This window comes from Lycorma delicatula, chromosome 6 (assembly GCF_047948215.1).
Source record: "Lycorma delicatula isolate Av1 chromosome 6, ASM4794821v1, whole genome shotgun sequence".
Taxonomy (NCBI): Eukaryota; Metazoa; Arthropoda; class Insecta; order Hemiptera; family Fulgoridae; genus Lycorma; species Lycorma delicatula.
In genome coordinates, this window is record NC_134460.1 from 52,703,613 (window position 1) to 52,727,026 (window position 23,414).

Here is a 23,414-nt window from a genome sequence, read left to right on the forward strand (position 1 = left end):
ATCGTTTACATGATGTGATTAAATTCTCAAATTTTTTTTTTTTTTTTTACTAATGTGTTTATCTTTCACCCTTAATAATTAAAATATATTTTCCATCTTCATTTACCTCTGTTTTATAAATTCCAATTAAATCTTGCTCAATATTTTTTTATCTTTTTCTCAGTCACTTAATAAATTTGTTATCTTTTCTTTTTAAAAATTTCTGCTGACGTTATAATCGCATTTTAAGCCCTATTTTTGTGTAGGATGATTGTTATAGTATTATTTTATTCATTTATAAAATTCCCCCCAAAAAAAATCATGGGAAAAAATATTCAAAATTGCAAATGCTTGGAAGATGGATTGCATATGTATAGGTAGCGGAATCTACTAATCAATATTTTAAAGGAATATACTATTCAAAAATTGAATAATAACAATTTTTAATTATTTTTTTCCTTTTTTGGATGCTGATTACCATAAAACACCTAAATTTTATACACACATTTTCAGAAATTGTTTTCTAATTTCCAAATTCTTTTTTTAAAACAGTTGACATGGCTTTACTTCTAAGGACTAATATTTTCAAAATTTCAATAATATTTTATTTTATTGTAATTTATTCAATATTACTAAATTATTAAAATTTATTGCATCATAACATCAGTAAAATTATTCCAGTTGAGATCACGTGGAGTTATTTCATTTTATTCGGGAGGAATTGATAACTGGTTTTTAATTTTGAGACTCATTTAAAGAATTTTTCCATAACTTGTTACTTATGAATGGTTATGAATAAATAAGATGGTCATTTTCTTTTTCATAAAATGTTTAATATTTTTTTGTAATAACATAATTTTTAAATTAACTAGCGGTTGCAATGATTAATAATTAAAAAGTTAATATTGCCGACATTTTTGAATAGATTGAGATATCAGGTTCATTATTCTTATGCAAGTAAACCGCTAGATACTTTAGTAGTATACGAAATATATTCCTCATTCCTGAGGAATATAAAGTAATAAAAGTTGATATAAAGTTTTTTATTTATTTCGATGTGTGGCACCATCTCCTGAATTCTTGAAACGGATTTTATAAAAAAAACCTATAAATATATTTATTTGTTTGTTGTCTATTATCATATTGCAATATTTATTTATAAGAATATCCAGTGAATTTATTGTAACATTAAATAATAATAATATATTATTGTTATAATGTATATTCCCGCGTGCCACGTTGTTTGTTTCATGTGGACCTCCATTTTATACAATATTGTACGTGATTCAAGTTATATAGCTAACGCAAATTTGTTTTATTTTATATTGAAAAATGATATCGTTTTTTTATTTTACTGAAATTATTTTTTTCCCCGTTAAAGTATGGTACATTATATATACTTTTTTTTTAATTTTTTTTATTTATATTCCCACCTACTCCTCTGGAACGGATCTACAATCAAGTTTGACTCGCGCCAGAGGAGTGTCCTTTACTCTAGCTTGCCTCCCCGCCCGCCGGCTGATTATATATACTCTTAATAATGTGATAAATCACCCAGAAAAATCACGAAGTCTGGAGTTCTAAGATTCGAGTCCTTGTAAAGGTAGTTGCTTTTACATGGATTTGTTGAATGCTAGACTGTGGATACCGGTGTTCTTTGGTGGTTCATTTGAGGAATGGCAGAACTGAGTCTGCTCAAGTCTACACAATAACGATACATTTACATTTACATGCCAGACTGCGCACAGATGTCTTGGCATCTCTGCAGAGTACTGTTGACTTTATGTCACTGTGATGATACTATGTAACTTGGCATTACATAACATAAAAAAAATAAATAAAATTTATAATTTCTTACAAAAAGGGTGCATTAATTTGTGATTTTTTACTATATGTCACAGTGTTTCTTAAATTTATGATAAATGAAATTAATCTTTGGCATTAATCAGAGTTGATTTCTCTGAGAGTAATATTTATTATACAGTTATTCACTACACACAACAGAATGAAGGTGTTGGCTTTATAACCTGTATTTACGAAAGCTATGTATCCTGTATGCGACAGTAGATTTTACTCGGTGATGAATGGAACAAGAAACACCTTCTTACCGAATCACAGTTGCTCATTTAGTAACCTATCGCAGCCCGGAAAGAACCTGACCAATCAAAACGCACTAAATTTCAACCAATCACAAAAATTTACCAATCAGAAGGCACTTTTTTCTTTTGACTTTAATTCTTATTTTTCTAGTTTTTCTATTGTTCGACAACAATAACTACAGAAAAAAACATTAAAACGCTAAATTACGTAAAAGCTTCCTTACATAGCAATCATTTTAATGATTTTATTAATTATCAAATTTTTAGCAAAGTATAATTCAGCTATTTTTTATGACCGTTTTGTTTCATTTTTACATTAAAGAAGAGACAAATAACGACCTATGAGTTTTAAAAACTGATATCATTTTTAAATCTACTTTACTAAGCTTGGAAGGTAAAAAAAATAATCATGTACTAGTATGAGAACAAAGAATATAGTTCCACAATAAAGATTGACGTTATTTGTAAATATATGTATTATATTTTATAATGAACTATTTAAAATATTAATTTGTATGTAAAAAGGTATTTGTTGGCTATTGGAATAAATGTAACAATCTAGAATATATTTGAGAACAGATAAAAAAGTTTCTTACTAGATGCCTACTAGATGGTGTTTGAATTCTTAAGCGACCATCATCAGAGTGGCCTGGTACAAAGGAAATCTGAAGGCAAAAAAAAAATAATTTAATAATTAATGGAAAATTTATGTAATAAAAAACATATTTTACCTGCTTTAATAAAATAAATAAACTATTCATTTACGTAGATATTCATACGTCATAGTGTATTACTTCCATGTTGCAACCGATATATTTACCAGTAAAAATAATTCCTTTGCATTTACTCGTACACAATTTTATAATTAACAGTAATTAAAAATATTGAAATAAATAATAATTTACACGATAAAACAAGTCTCCGTGGCGCAAACGGTTAGCGCGTTCGGCTGTTAACCGAAAGGTTGGTGGTTCAAGCCCACCCGGGGACGATATATTTTGCATTTTCTATAAATCACCAACAAAATTTTATAATTAATAGTAATTAAAAATATTGAAATAAATAATAATTTACACGATAAAACAAGTCTCCGTGGCGCAAACGGTTAGCGCGTTCGGCTGTTAACCGAAAGGTTGGTGGTTCAAGCCCACCCGGGGACGATATATTTTGCATTTTCTATAAATCACCAACAAAATTTTATAATTAATAGTAATTAAAAATATTGAAATAAATAATAATTTACACGATAAAACAAGTCTCCGTGGCGCAAACGGTTAGCGCGTTCGGCTGTTAACCGAAAGGTTGGTGGTTCAAGCCCACCCGGGGACGATATATTTTGCATTTTCTATAAATCACCAACAAAATTTTATAATTAATAGTAATTAAAAATATTGAAATAAATAATAATTTACACGATAAGACAAGTCTCCGTGGCGCAAACGGTTAGCGCGTTCGGCTGTTAACCGAAAGGTTGGTGGTTCAAGCCCACCCGGGGACGATATATTTTGCATTTTCTATAAATCACCAACAAAATTTTATAATTAATAGTAATTAAAAATATTGAAATAAATAATAATTTACACGATAAAACAAGTCTCCGTGGCGCAAACGGTTAGCGCGTTCGGCTGTTAACCGAAAGGTTGGTGGTTCAAGCCCACCCGGGGACGATATATTTTGCATTTTCTATAAATCACCAACAAAATTTTATAATTAATAGTAATTAAAAATATTGAAATAAATTATAATTTACACGATAAGACAAGTCTCCGTGGCGCAAACGGTTAGCGCGTTCGGCTGTTAACCGAAAGGTTGGTGGTTCAAGCCCACCCGGGGACGATCTATTTTGCATTTTCTAAAAATCATAAACAAAATTTTATAATTAATAGTAATTAAAAATATTGAAATAAATTATAATTTACACGATAAGACAAGTCTCCGTGGCGCAAACGGTTAGCGCGTTCGGCTGTTAACCGAAAGGTTGGTGGTTCAAGCCCACCCGGGGACGATCTATTTTGCATTTTCTAAAAATCATAAACAAAATTTTATAATTAATAGTAATTAAAAATATTGAAATAAATTATTTTTTTCACAATAATACAAGTCTCCGTATTGCAAACGGTTAGCAATTGCAATAGCTGTTTTTTAAGATACGCTCTTAAATCCCGAATTTAAATTATTGTTTTTAAACGTGACATATCCTGTTTCTGAGTTGAATCTTACATTTTAAATGAGAACAATTAAAACCCATACTTAATCGTATTTGGAATTATTTTTATTAAAATTACATTTAAAATATTACAATTGTATTTATATAACAACAATAGTGATAAGATCATCAATTGATCATGGGATAAGCTGAGAGAGTGTCAATCTTTAATGATTTCAGTACCTCAGCACAAAATGTACAAAAGCCAAAAACTACAATGTTACATTAAAGACCTCAAAATTTATCATTAATGCTAGACCATCTAGATCAAAACCCTTTAATTTCCATATTTATATGCATCACTACGTTTCTTAGATCGGGAGATATGCAGAATCAAAGGCAAATTGCCCTTTTCTTTTTAAATTGGAATGTTTCGGTTCAGAAAAATCGTAGGAGAATTACAAAAAGGAAATTAAAGCTAAAGCCTTAAGTTTTTAAACGATTTTATGCAGTTTATTGAAAAATTTTCGTTTACACCATGCGCTTGATCAAACAAGAAGAAAAGCTTTCAAATTTTTGAAACTTTTATTCTCACAGATTTTTTTTTTAATATGATGATTTTTGAAATTTGAAGTATGCTGTCAAAAAGTAAAATATTATATGAGTATTCATGCTTTAATTGTTTTTCATCTCTAAGCCTCTTGGTTGCAAAGTTAGAGTAGTTAGTTATTTTTTATCGTGAAATGTAGGTGTCTCTTTAATTTTTTGTACTAGTGTATTTTATAGTGGTATTTAATTTTAGTTTAAATTATCAGGAAAAGATAGTTTTCGTCTTTTTAATCAGCCTAACCTTCCTAGACCGCCTAACGCCCTCAGTTTTCTTCTACTGCTACTCTCCTGAAGGCTTCAAGCGTCCACAAGAGGGTGTTACCGCCCACTTTGAGAACGAATGATTTAGATGATAAAACAAGTCTCCGTGGAGCGAACGGTTAGCGCGTTCGGCTGTTAACAGAAGGTTGGATATTCAAGCCCACCCGCCGACGTCCTAGTTGCATTTGAAATTACTTTAAATATAATGTAATTTTGAAACTGAAATTGTTTGTTAAAAGTGCTAAAATTCATCAAAAATTTTACTTCAAAACAAGTCTCCGCCCGTTCAGCTGTTATCGCGGTTGTTTGTGTTTGTTAACCTGGTGTTGAACCAAAATAGGACGCTTATTTTAATTTTATCTTTCTTTAGATAGTTCTATTACATTTTTTTTTTTTAATTCCTATTTCTTTTATGTGTATTTGATTTTATTTTCGCTAATATTTCAATTTTTAGCTGAAATCAAAATAATTTTCATATATTTATAGGTATGGTATGAATTTTAGTACAATTCTTCCAACTTCTTTTTTTGAATTTGAGGCGTTGTCCATTCTTCTCTGAATTTCACAATTGCTTTATCTGTTAATTTTTTTTTTGTGTATTTATTAGTTTAATTATTCAGGTTTATTTTTATAATCTCTGTACTGAATTTTAGTTTTACTTACTGTAATTGCCGTTCTACTGTAATTTACTTTGATGAAAGTTTTTTTACAGATGCCCTTAATTTTTTCCTGCAGTTTATGTTTTCAGGATGATAGTAATTTGTTTAGTTTTTTCCTACAAGAAATAACTGATTTTTCGTCAATATTTTTACTTTTCAGATTGTCGTAATGTACAAAATATAAAAACTATTGTTATAGGTAAAATAATAACTGTATTAAATAACATATACATCTGTGTAACGATTTAATATGAATACAATAATATTTATGTTTTAGTGGTATTTGATTACGGACAAACTTATTTTATAAATTTGTACATTAATTTGATTAATTTCTGGTTGTTAGATTAGTAAGACAAGTTTGAAGTAGACGTAAAATCTAGCTCTATTTTTATAAGCTTAACAGTGATTTTTCAACTGCATTAAATACTTTTTTCTAATAATTTTTTTCAATTAAAATTACACGTGAACTTAATAAAGTTCATGAAAATGTATGTAAGAATATACCGATAATTTGACGCTTTTGGTCCGAAACTAGTTTTTCCGTGGATTCCTTTTCATATTTTTAATAAAAAATTACACGACTAGCGATTATTTTCTTTAGAAAATTTGATTTATTTCCCGTTTAGACAGAGTTCAGCCGGTATCACTTTAATCAACTAAATAGTAAGAACATAAGATATTAATGATGAAAGTTTAAGTAGTCTATGAAATGAGATAATACGTATGGAAAGATCTTTAATTTTAACACACAAAACGAAATGTTATTCCCAAGGACTTATACCGCTGTTAAACGGATAGTCACCGCCCATTAATATTTTTCTAAACATATGTATCGATTCAAAATCCTTCATTTATCTAATTGTTTACCATGTAGTAAAAATGAGGAGATTAATGAACATATCCAGACGTCCAAACCCTACGCATTGCACAGAACTTAACGTCTAAATATTTAAACACTTGTTTTGTAATGACGTAAAGTCAATCCCGTGAATTTCCTAATTTTATGTCATTAGTTAACAGCATACCACATCAATTACGAATTTGTAACTAAAAATTTCATGAATCACACCGACTTACTGGATTTAATTTTAAGCTAATCTTAATTAACATGTTGTCATTAAATGTTGGCCACCAATATATCCGTACTTAATACTTAATGCCTATTTTTGTGAGGTTTTAATAAAAGACAAAATCATTGTTTTATGAGGGTTGTCTGAAAAGTTTTGAGCCTAACATATAAAGACGTATTTTTTCTGTCAAATATAGTTTTATTTTTCAACAAAGTCTCCTTTCAAGTCGATACACTTTTTCCAGCGATTCTTTAACCTCTTTAACGATTCCAAGAAAGCAGCTGGCGTCTTTCTCCACGAAATAGGCGTTTACGTATGGCATAACTTCCTCATCCGATGAAAATTTCTCTCCTCCAAATAAAACATTAAGGTTAAATTTTGCAGCTACAAGTTATATGTATCACGGTTTTAATTATCTCATTAATGATGTGTTATAATTTTCAAAATTGCGGTATTTAGGTGCAGTCCAATATTAAAAATTGATGTGAATTAATATTTATAAATTTGAGTAATAACAAAGAAATATTTATAATATGTTGAGATAAAATATTAATAAAAAAACTACATTAATGTAATTTAATTAAAATGTAAATCAGTCTTATCAGTATTTTAACGATTCAAATATCATAATTGTTTAAGGTTTTCATATAAGGTTCCATGGTGTAATGGTTAGCACTCTGGACTCTGAATCCAGCGATCCGAGTTCAAATCTCGGTGGGACCTTTAATTTTTAAAAATTTTATTAATTTCTTCTGAATAATGCAAAATGAATCAGATTACAATATTGTAATTTTGTAACCCGGTTCCATGGTGTAATGGTTAGCACTCTGGACTTTGAATCCAGCGATCCGAGTTCAAATCTCGGTGGAACCTATCATTTAGAATTTTTTTTCATATTTTTTTGGGTAATCATTTATTTGAATCGATTTGTGTGCGATGTTTAATTATTTTATTCTTTCTGCTAGTTACATACATATTTTTAAATTTACCTTTGAAATTCCCTGTTTTATATTTTATATGAAAGGCTTCTTTTCTTATATCAGCGCTTCTTATTTATGCCAAACTGGCTTTGATTTCCTAATTATTTCATTCTCCCATTGTTTTCTTATTACGATGTAAACGAAATTCTTCAACGTTTGGTGTATTGCATCCCAATATTTCAACATTAATGGAATTTTTAACCGTTTATACTGCAGAGGTTGTTCTATAAACGTTATTTGGTTACCTGAACGCACATTTACCTTTGAAGAACGTACAAGGAATATTATGCTCAACAGAAGTGTTTCTTTGAAATTACTGAATTTTAAACGCGACTTATACATTTTACACACTGCGCTTAAAAGCTATGAATTCCCTGTACTGAAATATAAAATTCGCAAATTCACATTATTCTTGTCACTTCTATCAAGAACAATTACTAAACGAATGTTCCTGATTGTCCGTAGGGAATCTTATCGCAAACCTTGTCCCCAGTACCGCTTCAGTTCCAAGCCTTGTTGGCTTTACCAGAATTTATCGATCAATAAATATTTTATTGTGATCTGTACAATATAATATTCAGATAGAATCAAAGATTGATAGATGTATTATCTAAATATAATAATATTAATATTTAATGTCGGAGCCATCAATGCAAATATTCCTGTGAAAATGTGTACCAATGATCAGCTACCGTTTGCTTTCTCTATTGCTTTCATCGGTTGTATATTTTCTTATGAAGATGATTTTTACAGTTTTATTTTATTCATTTATAAAATTTCCCCCCCCACAAAAAAACACATGAAAAAATATTCAAAATTACAAATGCTTGCAATATGATTGCATATGTAACGGTTGCGTAATCCATTGATCAGAATTTAAATCGGGTTGGAACTATTATTTTGTAATCAGTAACCACATCACCTGAAAAAAAAGTGAAACTTTTATTAAGATACACTTACAATATGGTTAACGATTACCTGTATGGACATTGAATACGGAGATTGAGTTTCAAATATTTAAGGGTTCATAACTTGTGAATATTTTATTTTTTGATGGAATTGTCAGAAGAGCGATATAAAACAGTCCAAAATAATACGTTCTTACGCGAAGGTTCCATGGTGTAATGGTTAGCACTCTGGACTCTGAATCCAGCGATCCGAGTTCAAATCTCGGTGGGACCTATTATATTATTTTGAAAATATTATTTATTTTTATTCGAGCAGCTAGAAGAGCGATATGAAGACAGATCAGAATTATTCGTGCTTGCGAGCAGGTTCCGTGGTGTAATGCTAATACTCTGAACTTTAAATCCACCCATCCGTTTTAAATCTCATTGGAACTTACAATTTAAACAATTTTATTTCTATAGAAAAATTAGTATAAAAATTGATGTTAATACTATGTAAAATTACAAATAAGTTGGTTCCATGGTGTAATGGTTAGCACTCTGGACTTTGAATCCAGCGATCCGAGTTCAAATCTCGGTGGAACCTTACGTTTTGAAATTCTACTTCTTTTTTTTTTTGTCTATCGTTTACATGATGTGATTAAATTCTCAAATTTTTTTTTTTTTTTTTTACTAATGTGTTTATCTTTCACCCTTAATAATTAAAATATATTTTCCATCTTCATTTACCTCTGTTTTATAAATTCCAATTAAATCTTGCTCAATATTTTTTTATCTTTTTCTCAGTCACTTAATAAATTTGTTATCTTTTCTTTTTAAAAATTTCTGCTGACGTTATAATCGCATTTTAAGCCCTATTTTTGTGTAGGATGATTGTTATAGTATTATTTTATTCATTTATAAAATTCCCCCCAAAAAAAATCATGGGAAAAAATATTCAAAATTGCAAATGCTTGGAAGATGGATTGCATATGTATAGGTAGCGGAATCTACTAATCAATATTTTAAAGGAATATACTATTCAAAAATTGAATAATAACAATTTTTAATTATTTTTTTCCTTTTTTGGATGCTGATTACCATAAAACACCTAAATTTTATACACACATTTTCAGAAATTGTTTTCTAATTTCCAAATTCTTTTTTTAAAACAGTTGACATGGCTTTACTTCTAAGGACTAATATTTTCAAAATTTCAATAATATTTTATTTTATTGTAATTTATTCAATATTACTAAATTATTAAAATTTATTGCATCATAACATCAGTAAAATTATTCCAGTTGAGATCACGTGGAGTTATTTCATTTTATTCGGGAGGAATTGATAACTGGTTTTTAATTTTGAGACTCATTTAAAGAATTTTTCCATAACTTGTTACTTATGAATGGTTATGAATAAATAAGATGGTCATTTTCTTTTTCATAAAATGTTTAATATTTTTTTGTAATAACATAATTTTTAAATTAACTAGCGGTTGCAATGATTAATAATTAAAAAGTTAATATTGCCGACATTTTTGAATAGATTGAGATATCAGGTTCATTATTCTTATGCAAGTAAACCGCTAGATACTTTAGTAGTATACGAAATATATTCCTCATTCCTGAGGAATATAAAGTAATAAAAGTTGATATAAAGTTTTTTATTTATTTCGATGTGTGGCACCATCTCCTGAATTCTTGAAACGGATTTTATAAAAAAAACCTATAAATATATTTATTTGTTTGTTGTCTATTATCATATTGCAATATTTATTTATAAGAATATCCAGTGAATTTATTGTAACATTAAATAATAATAATATATTATTGTTATAATGTATATTCCCGCGTGCCACGTTGTTTGTTTCATGTGGACCTCCATTTTATACAATATTGTACGTGATTCAAGTTATATAGCTAACGCAAATTTGTTTTATTTTATATTGAAAAATGATATCGTTTTTTTATTTTACTGAAATTATTTTTTTCCCCGTTAAAGTATGGTACATTATATATACTTTTTTTTTAATTTTTTTTATTTATATTCCCACCTACTCCTCTGGAACGGATCTACAATCAAGTTTGACTCGCGCCAGAGGAGTGTCCTTTACTCTAGCTTGCCTCCCCGCCCGCCGGCTGATTATATATACTCTTAATAATGTGATAAATCACCCAGAAAAATCACGAAGTCTGGAGTTCTAAGATTCGAGTCCTTGTAAAGGTAGTTGCTTTTACATGGATTTGTTGAATGCTAGACTGTGGATACCGGTGTTCTTTGGTGGTTCATTTGAGGAATGGCAGAACTGAGTCTGCTCAAGTCTACACAATAACGATACATTTACATTTACATGCCAGACTGCGCACAGATGTCTTGGCATCTCTGCAGAGTACTGTTGACTTTATGTCACTGTGATGATACTATGTAACTTGGCATTACATAACATAAAAAAAATAAATAAAATTTATAATTTCTTACAAAAAGGGTGCATTAATTTGTGATTTTTTACTATATGTCACAGTGTTTCTTAAATTTATGATAAATGAAATTAATCTTTGGCATTAATCAGAGTTGATTTCTCTGAGAGTAATATTTATTATACAGTTATTCACTACACACAACAGAATGAAGGTGTTGGCTTTATAACCTGTATTTACGAAAGCTATGTATCCTGTATGCGACAGTAGATTTTACTCGGTGATGAATGGAACAAGAAACACCTTCTTACCGAATCACAGTTGCTCATTTAGTAACCTATCGCAGCCCGGAAAGAACCTGACCAATCAAAACGCACTAAATTTCAACCAATCACAAAAATTTACCAATCAGAAGGCACTTTTTTCTTTTGACTTTAATTCTTATTTTTCTAGTTTTTCTATTGTTCGACAACAATAACTACAGAAAAAAACATTAAAACGCTAAATTACGTAAAAGCTTCCTTACATAGCAATCATTTTAATGATTTTATTAATTATCAAATTTTTAGCAAAGTATAATTCAGCTATTTTTTATGACCGTTTTGTTTCATTTTTACATTAAAGAAGAGACAAATAACGACCTATGAGTTTTAAAAACTGATATCATTTTTAAATCTACTTTACTAAGCTTGGAAGGTAAAAAAAATAATCATGTACTAGTATGAGAACAAAGAATATAGTTCCACAATAAAGATTGACGTTATTTGTAAATATATGTATTATATTTTATAATGAACTATTTAAAATATTAATTTGTATGTAAAAAGGTATTTGTTGGCTATTGGAATAAATGTAACAATCTAGAATATATTTGAGAACAGATAAAAAAGTTTCTTACTAGATGCCTACTAGATGGTGTTTGAATTCTTAAGCGACCATCATCAGAGTGGCCTGGTACAAAGGAAATCTGAAGGCAAAAAAAAAATAATTTAATAATTAATGGAAAATTTATGTAATAAAAAACATATTTTACCTGCTTTAATAAAATAAATAAACTATTCATTTACGTAGATATTCATACGTCATAGTGTATTACTTCCATGTTGCAACCGATATATTTACCAGTAAAAATAATTCCTTTGCATTTACTCGTACACAATTTTATAATTAACAGTAATTAAAAATATTGAAATAAATAATAATTTACACGATAAAACAAGTCTCCGTGGCGCAAACGGTTAGCGCGTTCGGCTGTTAACCGAAAGGTTGGTGGTTCAAGCCCACCCGGGGACGATATATTTTGCATTTTCTATAAATCACCAACAAAATTTTATAATTAATAGTAATTAAAAATATTGAAATAAATAATAATTTACACGATAAAACAAGTCTCCGTGGCGCAAACGGTTAGCGCGTTCGGCTGTTAACCGAAAGGTTGGTGGTTCAAGCCCACCCGGGGACGATATATTTTGCATTTTCTATAAATCACCAACAAAATTTTATAATTAATAGTAATTAAAAATATTGAAATAAATAATAATTTACACGATAAAACAAGTCTCCGTGGCGCAAACGGTTAGCGCGTTCGGCTGTTAACCGAAAGGTTGGTGGTTCAAGCCCACCCGGGGACGATATATTTTGCATTTTCTATAAATCACCAACAAAATTTTATAATTAATAGTAATTAAAAATATTGAAATAAATAATAATTTACACGATAAGACAAGTCTCCGTGGCGCAAACGGTTAGCGCGTTCGGCTGTTAACCGAAAGGTTGGTGGTTCAAGCCCACCCGGGGACGATATATTTTGCATTTTCTATAAATCACCAACAAAATTTTATAATTAATAGTAATTAAAAATATTGAAATAAATAATAATTTACACGATAAAACAAGTCTCCGTGGCGCAAACGGTTAGCGCGTTCGGCTGTTAACCGAAAGGTTGGTGGTTCAAGCCCACCCGGGGACGATATATTTTGCATTTTCTATAAATCACCAACAAAATTTTATAATTAATAGTAATTAAAAATATTGAAATAAATAATAATTTACACGATAAAACAAGTCTCCGTGGCGCAAACGGTTAGCGCGTTCGGCTGTTAACCGAAAGGTTGGTGGTTCAAGCCCACCCGGGGACGATATATTTTGCATTTTCTATAAATCACCAACAAAATTTTATAATTAATAGTAATTAAAAATATTGAAATAAATAATAATTTACACGATAAGACAAGTCTCCGTGGCGCAAACGGTTAGCGCGTTCGGCTGTTAACCGAAAGGTTGGTGGTTCAAGCCCACCCGGGGACGATATATTTTGCATTTTCTATAAATCACCAACAAAATTTTATAATTAATAGTAATTAAAAATATTGAAATAAATAATAATTTACACGATAAAACAAGTCTCCGTGGCGCAAACGGTTAGCGCGTTCGGCTGTTAACCGAAAGGTTGGTGGTTCAAGCCCACCCGGGGACGATATATTTTGCATTTTCTATAAATCACTAACAAAATTTTATAATTAATAGTAATTAAAAATATTGAAATAAATTATAATTTACACGATAAGACAAGTCTCCGTGGCGCAAACGGTTTGGCGTTCGGCTGTTAACCGAAAGGTTGGTGGTTCAAGCCCACCCGGGGACGATCTATTTTGCATTTTCTAAAAATCATAAACAAAATTTTATAATTAATAGTAATTAAAAATATTGAAATAAATTATAATTTACACGATAAGACAAGTCTCCGTTGCGCAAACGGTTAGCGCGTTCGGCTGTTAACCGAAAGGTTGGTGGTTCAAGCCCACCCGGGGACGATCTATTTTGCATTTTCTAAAAATCATAAACAAAATTTTATAATTAATAGTAATTAAAAATATTGAAATAAATTATTTTTTTCACAATAATACAAGTCTCCGTATTGCAAACGGTTAGCAATTGCAATAGCTGTTTTTTAAGATACGCTCTTAAATCCCGAATTTAAATTATTGTTTTTAAACGTGACATATCCTGTTTCTGAGTTGAATCTTACATTTTAAATGAGAACAATTAAAACCCATACTTAATCGTATTTGGAATTATTTTTATTAAAATTACATTTAAAATATTACAATTGTATTTATATAACAACAATAGTGATAAGATCATCAATTGATCATGGGATAAGCTGAGAGAGTGTCAATCTTTAATGATTTCAGTACCTCAGCACAAAATGTACAAAAGCCAAAAACTACAATGTTACATTAAAGACCTCAAAATTTATCATTAATGCTAGACCATCTAGATCAAAACCCTTTAATTTCCATATTTATATGCATCACTACGTTTCTTAGATCGGGAGATATGCAGAATCAAAGGCAAATTGCCCTTTTCTTTTTAAATTGGAATGTTTCGGTTCAGAAAAATCGTAGGAGAATTACAAAAAGGAAATTAAAGCTAAAGCCTTAAGTTTTTAAACGATTTTATGCAGTTTATTGAAAAATTTTCGTTTACACCATGCGCTTGATCAAACAAGAAGAAAAGCTTTCAAATTTTTGAAACTTTTATTCTCACAGATTTTTTTTTTAATATGATGATTTTTGAAATTTGAAGTATGCTGTCAAAAAGTAAAATATTATATGAGTATTCATGCTTTAATTGTTTTTCATCTCTAAGCCTCTTGGTTGCAAAGTTAGAGTAGTTAGTTATTTTTTATCGTGAAATGTAGGTGTCTCTTTAATTTTTTGTACTAGTGTATTTTATAGTGGTATTTAATTTTAGTTTAAATTATCAGGAAAAGATAGTTTTCGTCTTTTTAATCAGCCTAACCTTCCTAGACCGCCTAACGCCCTCAGTTTTCTTCTACTGCTACTCTCCTGAAGGCTTCAAGCGTCCACAAGAGGGTGTTACCGCCCACTTTGAGAACGAATGATTTAGATGATAAAACAAGTCTCCGTGGAGCGAACGGTTAGCGCGTTCGGCTGTTAACAGAAGGTTGGATATTCAAGCCCACCCGCCGACGTCCTAGTTGCATTTGAAATTACTTTAAATATAATGTAATTTTGAAACTGAAATTGTTTGTTAAAAGTGCTAAAATTCATCAAAAATTTTACTTCAAAACAAGTCTCCGCCCGTTCAGCTGTTATCGCGGTTGTTTGTGTTTGTTAACCTGGTGTTGAACCAAAATAGGACGCTTATTTTAATTTTATCTTTCTTTAGATAGTTCTATTACATTTTTTTTTTTTAATTCCTATTTCTTTTATGTGTATTTGATTTTATTTTCGCTAATATTTCAATTTTTAGCTGAAATCAAAATAATTTTCATATATTTATAGGTATGGTATGAATTTTAGTACAATTCTTCCAACTTCTTTTTTTGAATTTGAGGCGTTGTCCATTCTTCTCTGAATTTCACAATTGCTTTATCTGTTAATTTTTTTTTTGTGTATTTATTAGTTTAATTATTCAGGTTTATTTTTATAATCTCTGTACTGAATTTTAGTTTTACTTACTGTAATTGCCGTTCTACTGTAATTTACTTTGATGAAAGTTTTTTTACAGATGCCCTTAATTTTTTCCTGCAGTTTATGTTTTCAGGATGATAGTAATTTGTTTAGTTTTTTCCTACAAGAAATAACTGATTTTTCGTCAATATTTTTACTTTTCAGATTGTCGTAATGTACAAAATATAAAAACTATTGTTATAGGTAAAATAATAACTGTATTAAATAACATATACATCTGTGTAACGATTTAATATGAATACAATAATATTTATGTTTTAGTGGTATTTGATTACGGACAAACTTATTTTATAAATTTGTACATTAATTTGATTAATTTCTGGTTGTTAGATTAGTAAGACAAGTTTGAAGTAGACGTAAAATCTAGCTCTATTTTTATAAGCTTAACAGTGATTTTTCAACTGCATTAAATACTTTTTTCTAATAATTTTTTTCAATTAAAATTACACGTGAACTTAATAAAGTTCATGAAAATGTATGTAAGAATATACCGATAATTTGACGCTTTTGGTCCGAAACTAGTTTTTCCGTGGATTCCTTTTCATATTTTTAATAAAAAATTACACGACTAGCGATTATTTTCTTTAGAAAATTTGATTTATTTCCCGTTTAGACAGAGTTCAGCCGGTATCACTTTAATCAACTAAATAGTAAGAACATAAGATATTAATGATGAAAGTTTAAGTAGTCTATGAAATGAGATAATACGTATGGAAAGATCTTTAATTTTAACACACAAAACGAAATGTTATTCCCAAGGACTTATACCGCTGTTAAACGGATAGTCACCGCCCATTAATATTTTTCTAAACATATGTATCGATTCAAAATCCTTCATTTATCTAATTGTTTACCATGTAGTAAAAATGAGGAGATTAATGAACATATCCAGACGTCCAAACCCTACGCATTGCACAGAACTTAACGTCTAAATATTTAAACACTTGTTTTGTAATGACGTAAAGTCAATCCCGTGAATTTCCTAATTTTATGTCATTAGTTAACAGCATACCACATCAATTACGAATTTGTAACTAAAAATTTCATGAATCACACCGACTTACTGGATTTAATTTTAAGCTAATCTTAATTAACATGTTGTCATTAAATGTTGGCCACCAATATATCCGTACTTAATACTTAATGCCTATTTTTGTGAGGTTTTAATAAAAGACAAAATCATTGTTTTATGAGGGTTGTCTGAAAAGTTTTGAGCCTAACATATAAAGACGTATTTTTTCTGTCAAATATAGTTTTATTTTTCAACAAAGTCTCCTTTCAAGTCGATACACTTTTTCCAGCGATTCTTTAACCTCTTTAACGATTCCAAGAAAGCAGCTGGCGTCTTTCTCCACGAAATAGGCGTTTACGTATGGCATAACTTCCTCATCCGATGAAAATTTCTCTCCTCCAAATAAAACATTAAGGTTAAATTTTGCAGCTACAAGTTATATGTATCACGGTTTTAATTATCTCATTAATGATGTGTTATAATTTTCAAAATTGCGGTATTTAGGTGCAGTCCAATATTAAAAATTGATGTGAATTAATATTTATAAATTTGAGTAATAACAAAGAAATATTTATAATATGTTGAGATAAAATATTAATAAAAAAACTACATTAATGTAATTTAATTAAAATGTAAATCAGTCTTATCAGTATTTTAACGATTCAAATATCATAATTGTTTAAGGTTTTCATATAAGGTTCCATGGTGTAATGGTTAGCACTCTGGACTCTGAATCCAGCGATCCGAGTTCAAATCTCGGTGGGACCTTTAATTTTTAAAAATTTTATTAATTTCTTCTGAATAATGCAAAATGAATCAGATTACAATATTGTAATTTTGTAACCCGGTTCCATGGTGTAATGGTTAGCACTCTGGACTTTGAATCCAGCGATCCGAGTTCAAATCTCGGTGGAACCTATCATTTAGAATTTTTTTTCATATTTTTTTGGGTAATCATTTATTTGAATCGATTTGTGTGCGATGTTTAATTATTTTATTCTTTCTGCTAGTTACATAAATATTTTTAAATTTACCTTTGAAATTCCCTGTTTTATATTTTATATGAAAGGCTTCTTTTCTTATATCAGCGCTTCTTATTTATGCCAAACTGGCTTTGATTTCCTAATTATTTCATTCTCCCATTGTTTTCTTATTACGATGTAAACGAAATTCTTCAACGTTTGGTGTATTGCATCCCAATATTTCAACATTAATGGAATTTTTAACCGTTTATACTGCAGAGGTTGTTCTATAAACGTTATTTGGTTACCTGAACGCACATTTACCTTTGAAGAACGTACAAGGAATATTATGCTCAACAGAAGTGTTTCTTTGAAATTACTGAATTTTAAACGCGACTTATACATTTTACACACTGCGCTTAAAAGCTATGAATTCCCTGTACTGAAATATAAAATTCGCAAATTCACATTATTCTTGTCACTTCTATCAAGAACAATTACTAAACGAATGTTCCTGATTGTCCGTAGGGAATCTTATCGCAAACCTTGTCCCCAGTACCGCTTCAGTTCCAAGCCTTGTTGGCTTTACCAGAATTTATCGATCAATAAATATTTTATTGTGATCTGTACAATATAATATTCAGATAGAATCAAAGATTGATAGATGTATTATCTAAATATAATAATATTAATATTTAATGTTGGAGCCATCAATGCAAATATTCCTGTGAAAATGTGTACCAATGATCAGCTACCGTTTGCTTTCTCTATTGCTTTCATCGGTTGTATATTTTCTTATGAGGATGATTTTTACAGTTTTATTTTATTCATTTATAAAATTTCCCCCCCCCACAAAAAAAAACATGAAAAAATATTCAAAATTACAAATGCTTGCAATATGATTGCATATGTAACGGTTGCGTAATCCATTGATCAGAATTTAAATCGAGTTGGAACTGTTATTTTGTAATCAGTAACCACATCACCTGAAAAAAAAAAGTGAAACTTTTATTAAGATACACTTACAATATGGTTAAGATTACCTGTATGGACATTGAATACGGAGATTGAGTTTCAAATATTTAAGGGTTCATAACTTGTGAATATTTTATTTTTTGATGGAATTGTCAGAAGAGCGATATAAAACAGTCCAAAATAATACGTTCTTACGCGAAGGTTCCATGGTGTAATGGTTAGCACTCTGGACTCTGAATCCAGCGATCCGAGTTCAAATCTCGGTGGGACCTATTATATTATTTTGAAAATATTATTTATTTTTATTCGAGCAGCTAGAAGAGCGATATGAAGACAGATCAGAATTATTCGTGCTTGCGAGCAGGTTCCGTGGTGTAATGCTAATACTCTGAACTTTAAATCCACCCATCCGTTTTAAATCTCATTGGAACTTACAATTTAAACAATTTTATTTCTATAGAAAAATTAGTATAAAAATTGATGTTAATACTATGTAAAATTACAAATAAGTTGGTTCCATGGTGTAATGGTTAGCACTCTGGACTTTGAATCCAGCGATCCGAGTTCAAATCTCGGTGGAACCTTACGTTTTGAAATTCTACTTCTTTTTTTTTTGTCTATCGTTTACATGATGTGATTAAATTCTCAAATTTTTTTTTTTTTTTTTACTAATGTGTTTATCTTTCACCCTTAATAATTAAAATATATTTTCCATCTTCATTTACCTCTGTTTTATAAATTCCAATTAAATCTTGCTCAATATTTTTTTATCTTTTTCTCAGTCACTTAATAAATTTGTTATCTTTTCTTTTTAAAAATTTCTGCTGACGTTATAATCGCATTTTAAGCCCTATTTTTGTGTAGGATGATTGTTATAGTATTATTTTATTCATTTATAAAATTCCCCCCAAAAAAAATCATGGGAAAAAATATTCAAAATTGCAAATGCTTGGAAGATGGATTGCATATGTATAGGTAGCGGAATCTACTAATCAATATTTTAAAGGAATATACTATTCAAAAATTGAATAATAACAATTTTTTATTATTTTTTTCCTTTTTTGGATGCTGATTACCATAAAACACCTAAATTTTATACACACATTTTCAGAATTTGTTTTCTAATTTCCAAATTCTTTTTTTAAAACAGTTGACATGGTTTTACTTCTAAGGACTAATATTTTCAAAATTTCAATAATATTTTATTTTATTGTAATTTATTCAATATTACTAAATTATTAAAATTTATTGCATCATAACGTCAGTAAAATTATTCCAGTTGAGATCACGTGGAGTTATTTCATTTTATTCGGGAGGAATTGATAACTGGTTTTTAATTTTGAGACTCATTTAAAGAATTTTTCCATAACTTGTTGCTTATGAATGATTATGAATAAATAAGATGGTCATTTTCTTTTTCATAAAATGTTTAATATTTTTTTGTAATAACATAATTTTTAAATTAACTAGCGGTTGCAATGATTAATAATTAAAAAGTTAATATTGCCGACATTTTTGAATAGATTGAGATATCAGGTTCATTATTCTTATGCAAGTAAACCGCTAGATACTTTAGTAGTATACGAAATGTATTCCTCATTCCTGAGGAATATAAAGTAATAAAAGTTGATATAAAGTTTTTTATTTATTTCGATGTGTGGCACCATCTCCTGAATTCTTGAAACGGATTTTATAAAAAAAACCTATAAATATATTTATTTATTTGTTGTCTATTATCATATTGCAATATTTATTTATAAGAATATCCAGTGAATTTATTGTAACATTAAATAATAATAATATATTATTGTTATAATGTATATTCCCGCGTGCCACGTTGTTTGTGTCATGTGGACCTCCATTTTATACAATATTGTACGTGATTCAAGTTATATAGCTAACGCAAATTTGTTTTATTTTATATTGAAAAATGATATCGTTTTTTTATTTTACTGAAATTATTTTTTTCCCCGTTAAAGTATGGTACATTATATATACTTTTTTTTAATTTTTTTTATTTATATTCCCACCTACTCCTCTGGAACGGATCTACAATCAAGTTTGACTCGCGCCAGAGGAGTGTCTTTTACTCTAGCTTGCCTCCCCGCCCGCCGGCTGATTATATGTACTCTTAATAATGTGATAAATCACCCAGAAAAATCACGAAGTCTGGAGTTCTAAGATTCGAGTCCTTGTAAAGGTAGTTGCTTTTACATGGATTTGTTGAATGCTAGACTGTGGATACCGGTGTTCTTTGGTGGTTCATTTGAGGAATGGCAGAACTGAGTCTGCTCAAGTCTACACAATTACCGATACATTTACATTTACATGCCAGACTGCGCACAGATGTCTTGGCATCTCTGCAGAGTACTGTTGACTTTATGTCACTGTGATGATACTATGTAACCTGGCATTACATAACATAAAAAAAATAAATAAAATTTATAATTTCTTACAAAAAGGGTGCATTAATTTGTGATGTTTTACTATATGTCACAGTGTTTCTTAAATTTATGATAAATGAAATTAATCTTTGGCATTAATCAGAGTTGATTTCTCTGAGAGTAATATTTATTATACAGTTATTCACTACACACAACAGAATGAAGGTGTTGGTTTTATAACCTGTATTTACGAAAGCTATGTATCCTGTATGCGACAGTAGATTTTACTCGGTGATGAATGGAACAAGAAACACCTTCATACCGAATCACAGTTGCTCATTTAGTAACCTATCGCAGCCCGGAAAGAACCTGATCAATCAAAACGCACTAAATTTCAACCAATCACAAAAATTTACCAATCGGAAGGCACTTTTTTCTTTTGACTTTAATTCTTATTTTTCTAGTTTTTCTATTGTTCGACAACAATAACAACAGAAAAAAACATTAAAACGCTAAATTACGTAAAAGCTTCCTTACATAGCAATCATTTTAATGATTTTATTAATTATCAAATTTTTAGCAAAGTATAATTCAGCTATTTTTTATGACCGTTTTGTTTCATTTTTACATTAAAGAAGAGACAAATAACGACCTATGAGTTTTAAAAACTGATATCATTTTTAAATCTACTTTACCAAGCTTGGAAGGTAAAAAAAATAATCATGTACTAGTATGAGAACAAAGAATATAGTTCCACAATAAAGATTGACGTTATTTGTAAATATATGTATTATATTTTATAATGAACTATTTAAAATATTAATTTGTATGTAAAGAGGTATTTGTTGGCTATTGGAATAAATGTAACAATCTAGAATATATTTGAGAACAGATAAAAAAGTTTCTTACTAGATGCCTACTAGATGGTGTTTGAATTCTTAAGCGACCATCATCAGAGTGGCCTGGTACAAAGGAAATCTGAAGGCAAAAAAATAATAATTTAATAATTAATGGAAAATTTATTTAATAAAAAACATATTTTACCTGCTTTAATAAAATAAAAAAAACTATTCATTTACGTAGATATTCATCCGTCATAGTGTATTACTTCCATGTTGCAACCGATATATTTACCAGTAAAAATAATTCCTTTGCATTTACTCGTACACAATTTTATAATTAACTGTAATTAAAAATATTGAAATAAATAATAATTTACACGATAAAACAAGTCTCCGTGGCGCAAACGGTTAGCGCGTTCGGCTGTTAACCGAAAGGTTGGTGGTTCAAGCCCACCCGGGGACGATATATTTTGCATTTTCTATAAATCATAAACAAAATTTTATAATTAATAGTAATTAAAAATATTGAAATAAATTATAATTTACATGATAAAACAAGTCTCCGTGGCGCAAACGGTTAGCGCGTTCGGCTGTTAACCGAAAGGTTGGTGGTTCAAGCCCACCCGGGGACGATATATTTTGCATTTTCTATAAATCGTAAACAAAATTTTATAATTAATAGTAATTAAAAATATTGAAATAAATTATAATTTACATGATAAAACAAGTCTCCGTGGCGCAAACGGTTAGCGCGTTCGGCTGTTAACCGAAAGGTTGGTGGTTCAAGCCCACCCGGGGACGATATATTTTGCATTTTCTATAAATCATAAACAAAATTTTATAATTAATAGTAATTAAAAATATTGAAATAAATTATAATTTACATGATAAAACAAGTCTCCGTGGCGCAAACGGTTAGCGCGTTCGGCTGTTAACCGAAAGGTTGGTGGTTCAAGCCCACCCGGGGACGTTCTATTTTGCATTTTTCTTTCAACTGTTACGTCTGCTTTTTGTTTTATCAAAAATAATTTTATATTTTACAATTAAAAATTTTCACTTTTTTTCTGTAAGTAGTTGTAATTTAATATTTAAATTTTTAATTAATTTGATTTGATAATATTTATTAAATTATAATTTTTTTTTTTGTTACAGGTGAGTTTTCGTGGCCTTTTCTTTTATTCTACTTTTGTGTATGTAAGTAACGTATGTGTTTTACATATAAACAGAAACAATGCATTAAGCAAGGTCTTTTATTCTCCTTCATTGTATATTTATTTACAAGCTACTTTTCATTATACTGCAACACTTATATAATGTACACTATTTTAACGTTTTAATTAATACATTTAATTAAAATGTAATATTATAAGAATTATTATTGTTTTTATAATATATTAAGTGAGATATCATTTACCATGTTATGTTAAAAATTTTTTTTCTTATTTTGTATATTTATATAAAATATTTATAAAAATATATTTCTTCTAAGTAGTATTAAAAATCATTATAAAAAACAATTTCGTGATACAAAGATTCCACCTCATGAACTTGTTATTTTTACAGCCAACAGTACACAAGAGGGTGATATGATTAATTATGCTCGATCAACTTTAACGTATCCTGTCGG

The 23,414-nt window shown here is 29.2% G+C and overlaps 1 protein-coding gene and 8 non-coding genes across 9 annotated transcripts in view; all 9 read left to right on the forward strand.

Moving 5' to 3' along the window:
• Positions 1–23,414, forward strand: part of LOC142326860 (roundabout homolog 2-like) — a 1,022,566-nt gene that overhangs the window by 208,412 nt on the left and 790,740 nt on the right. The window lies entirely within an intron of this gene.
• TRNAQ-CUG (transfer RNA glutamine (anticodon CUG)) lies at positions 7,478–7,549 on the forward strand. Its single transcript has one exon. It is a non-coding gene; the product is annotated as a tRNA-Gln (tRNA).
• Positions 7,628–7,699, forward strand: TRNAQ-UUG (transfer RNA glutamine (anticodon UUG)). Its single transcript has one exon. It is a non-coding gene; the product is annotated as a tRNA-Gln (tRNA).
• TRNAQ-CUG (transfer RNA glutamine (anticodon CUG)) lies at positions 8,917–8,988 on the forward strand. The gene has a single exon. It is a non-coding gene; the product is annotated as a tRNA-Gln (tRNA).
• On the forward strand, positions 9,229–9,300 carry TRNAQ-UUG (transfer RNA glutamine (anticodon UUG)). The gene has a single exon. It is a non-coding gene; the product is annotated as a tRNA-Gln (tRNA).
• On the forward strand, positions 17,321–17,392 carry TRNAQ-CUG (transfer RNA glutamine (anticodon CUG)). Its single transcript has one exon. It is a non-coding gene; the product is annotated as a tRNA-Gln (tRNA).
• Positions 17,471–17,542, forward strand: TRNAQ-UUG (transfer RNA glutamine (anticodon UUG)). The gene has a single exon. It is a non-coding gene; the product is annotated as a tRNA-Gln (tRNA).
• On the forward strand, positions 18,762–18,833 carry TRNAQ-CUG (transfer RNA glutamine (anticodon CUG)). Its single transcript has one exon. It is a non-coding gene; the product is annotated as a tRNA-Gln (tRNA).
• TRNAQ-UUG (transfer RNA glutamine (anticodon UUG)) lies at positions 19,074–19,145 on the forward strand. The gene has a single exon. It is a non-coding gene; the product is annotated as a tRNA-Gln (tRNA).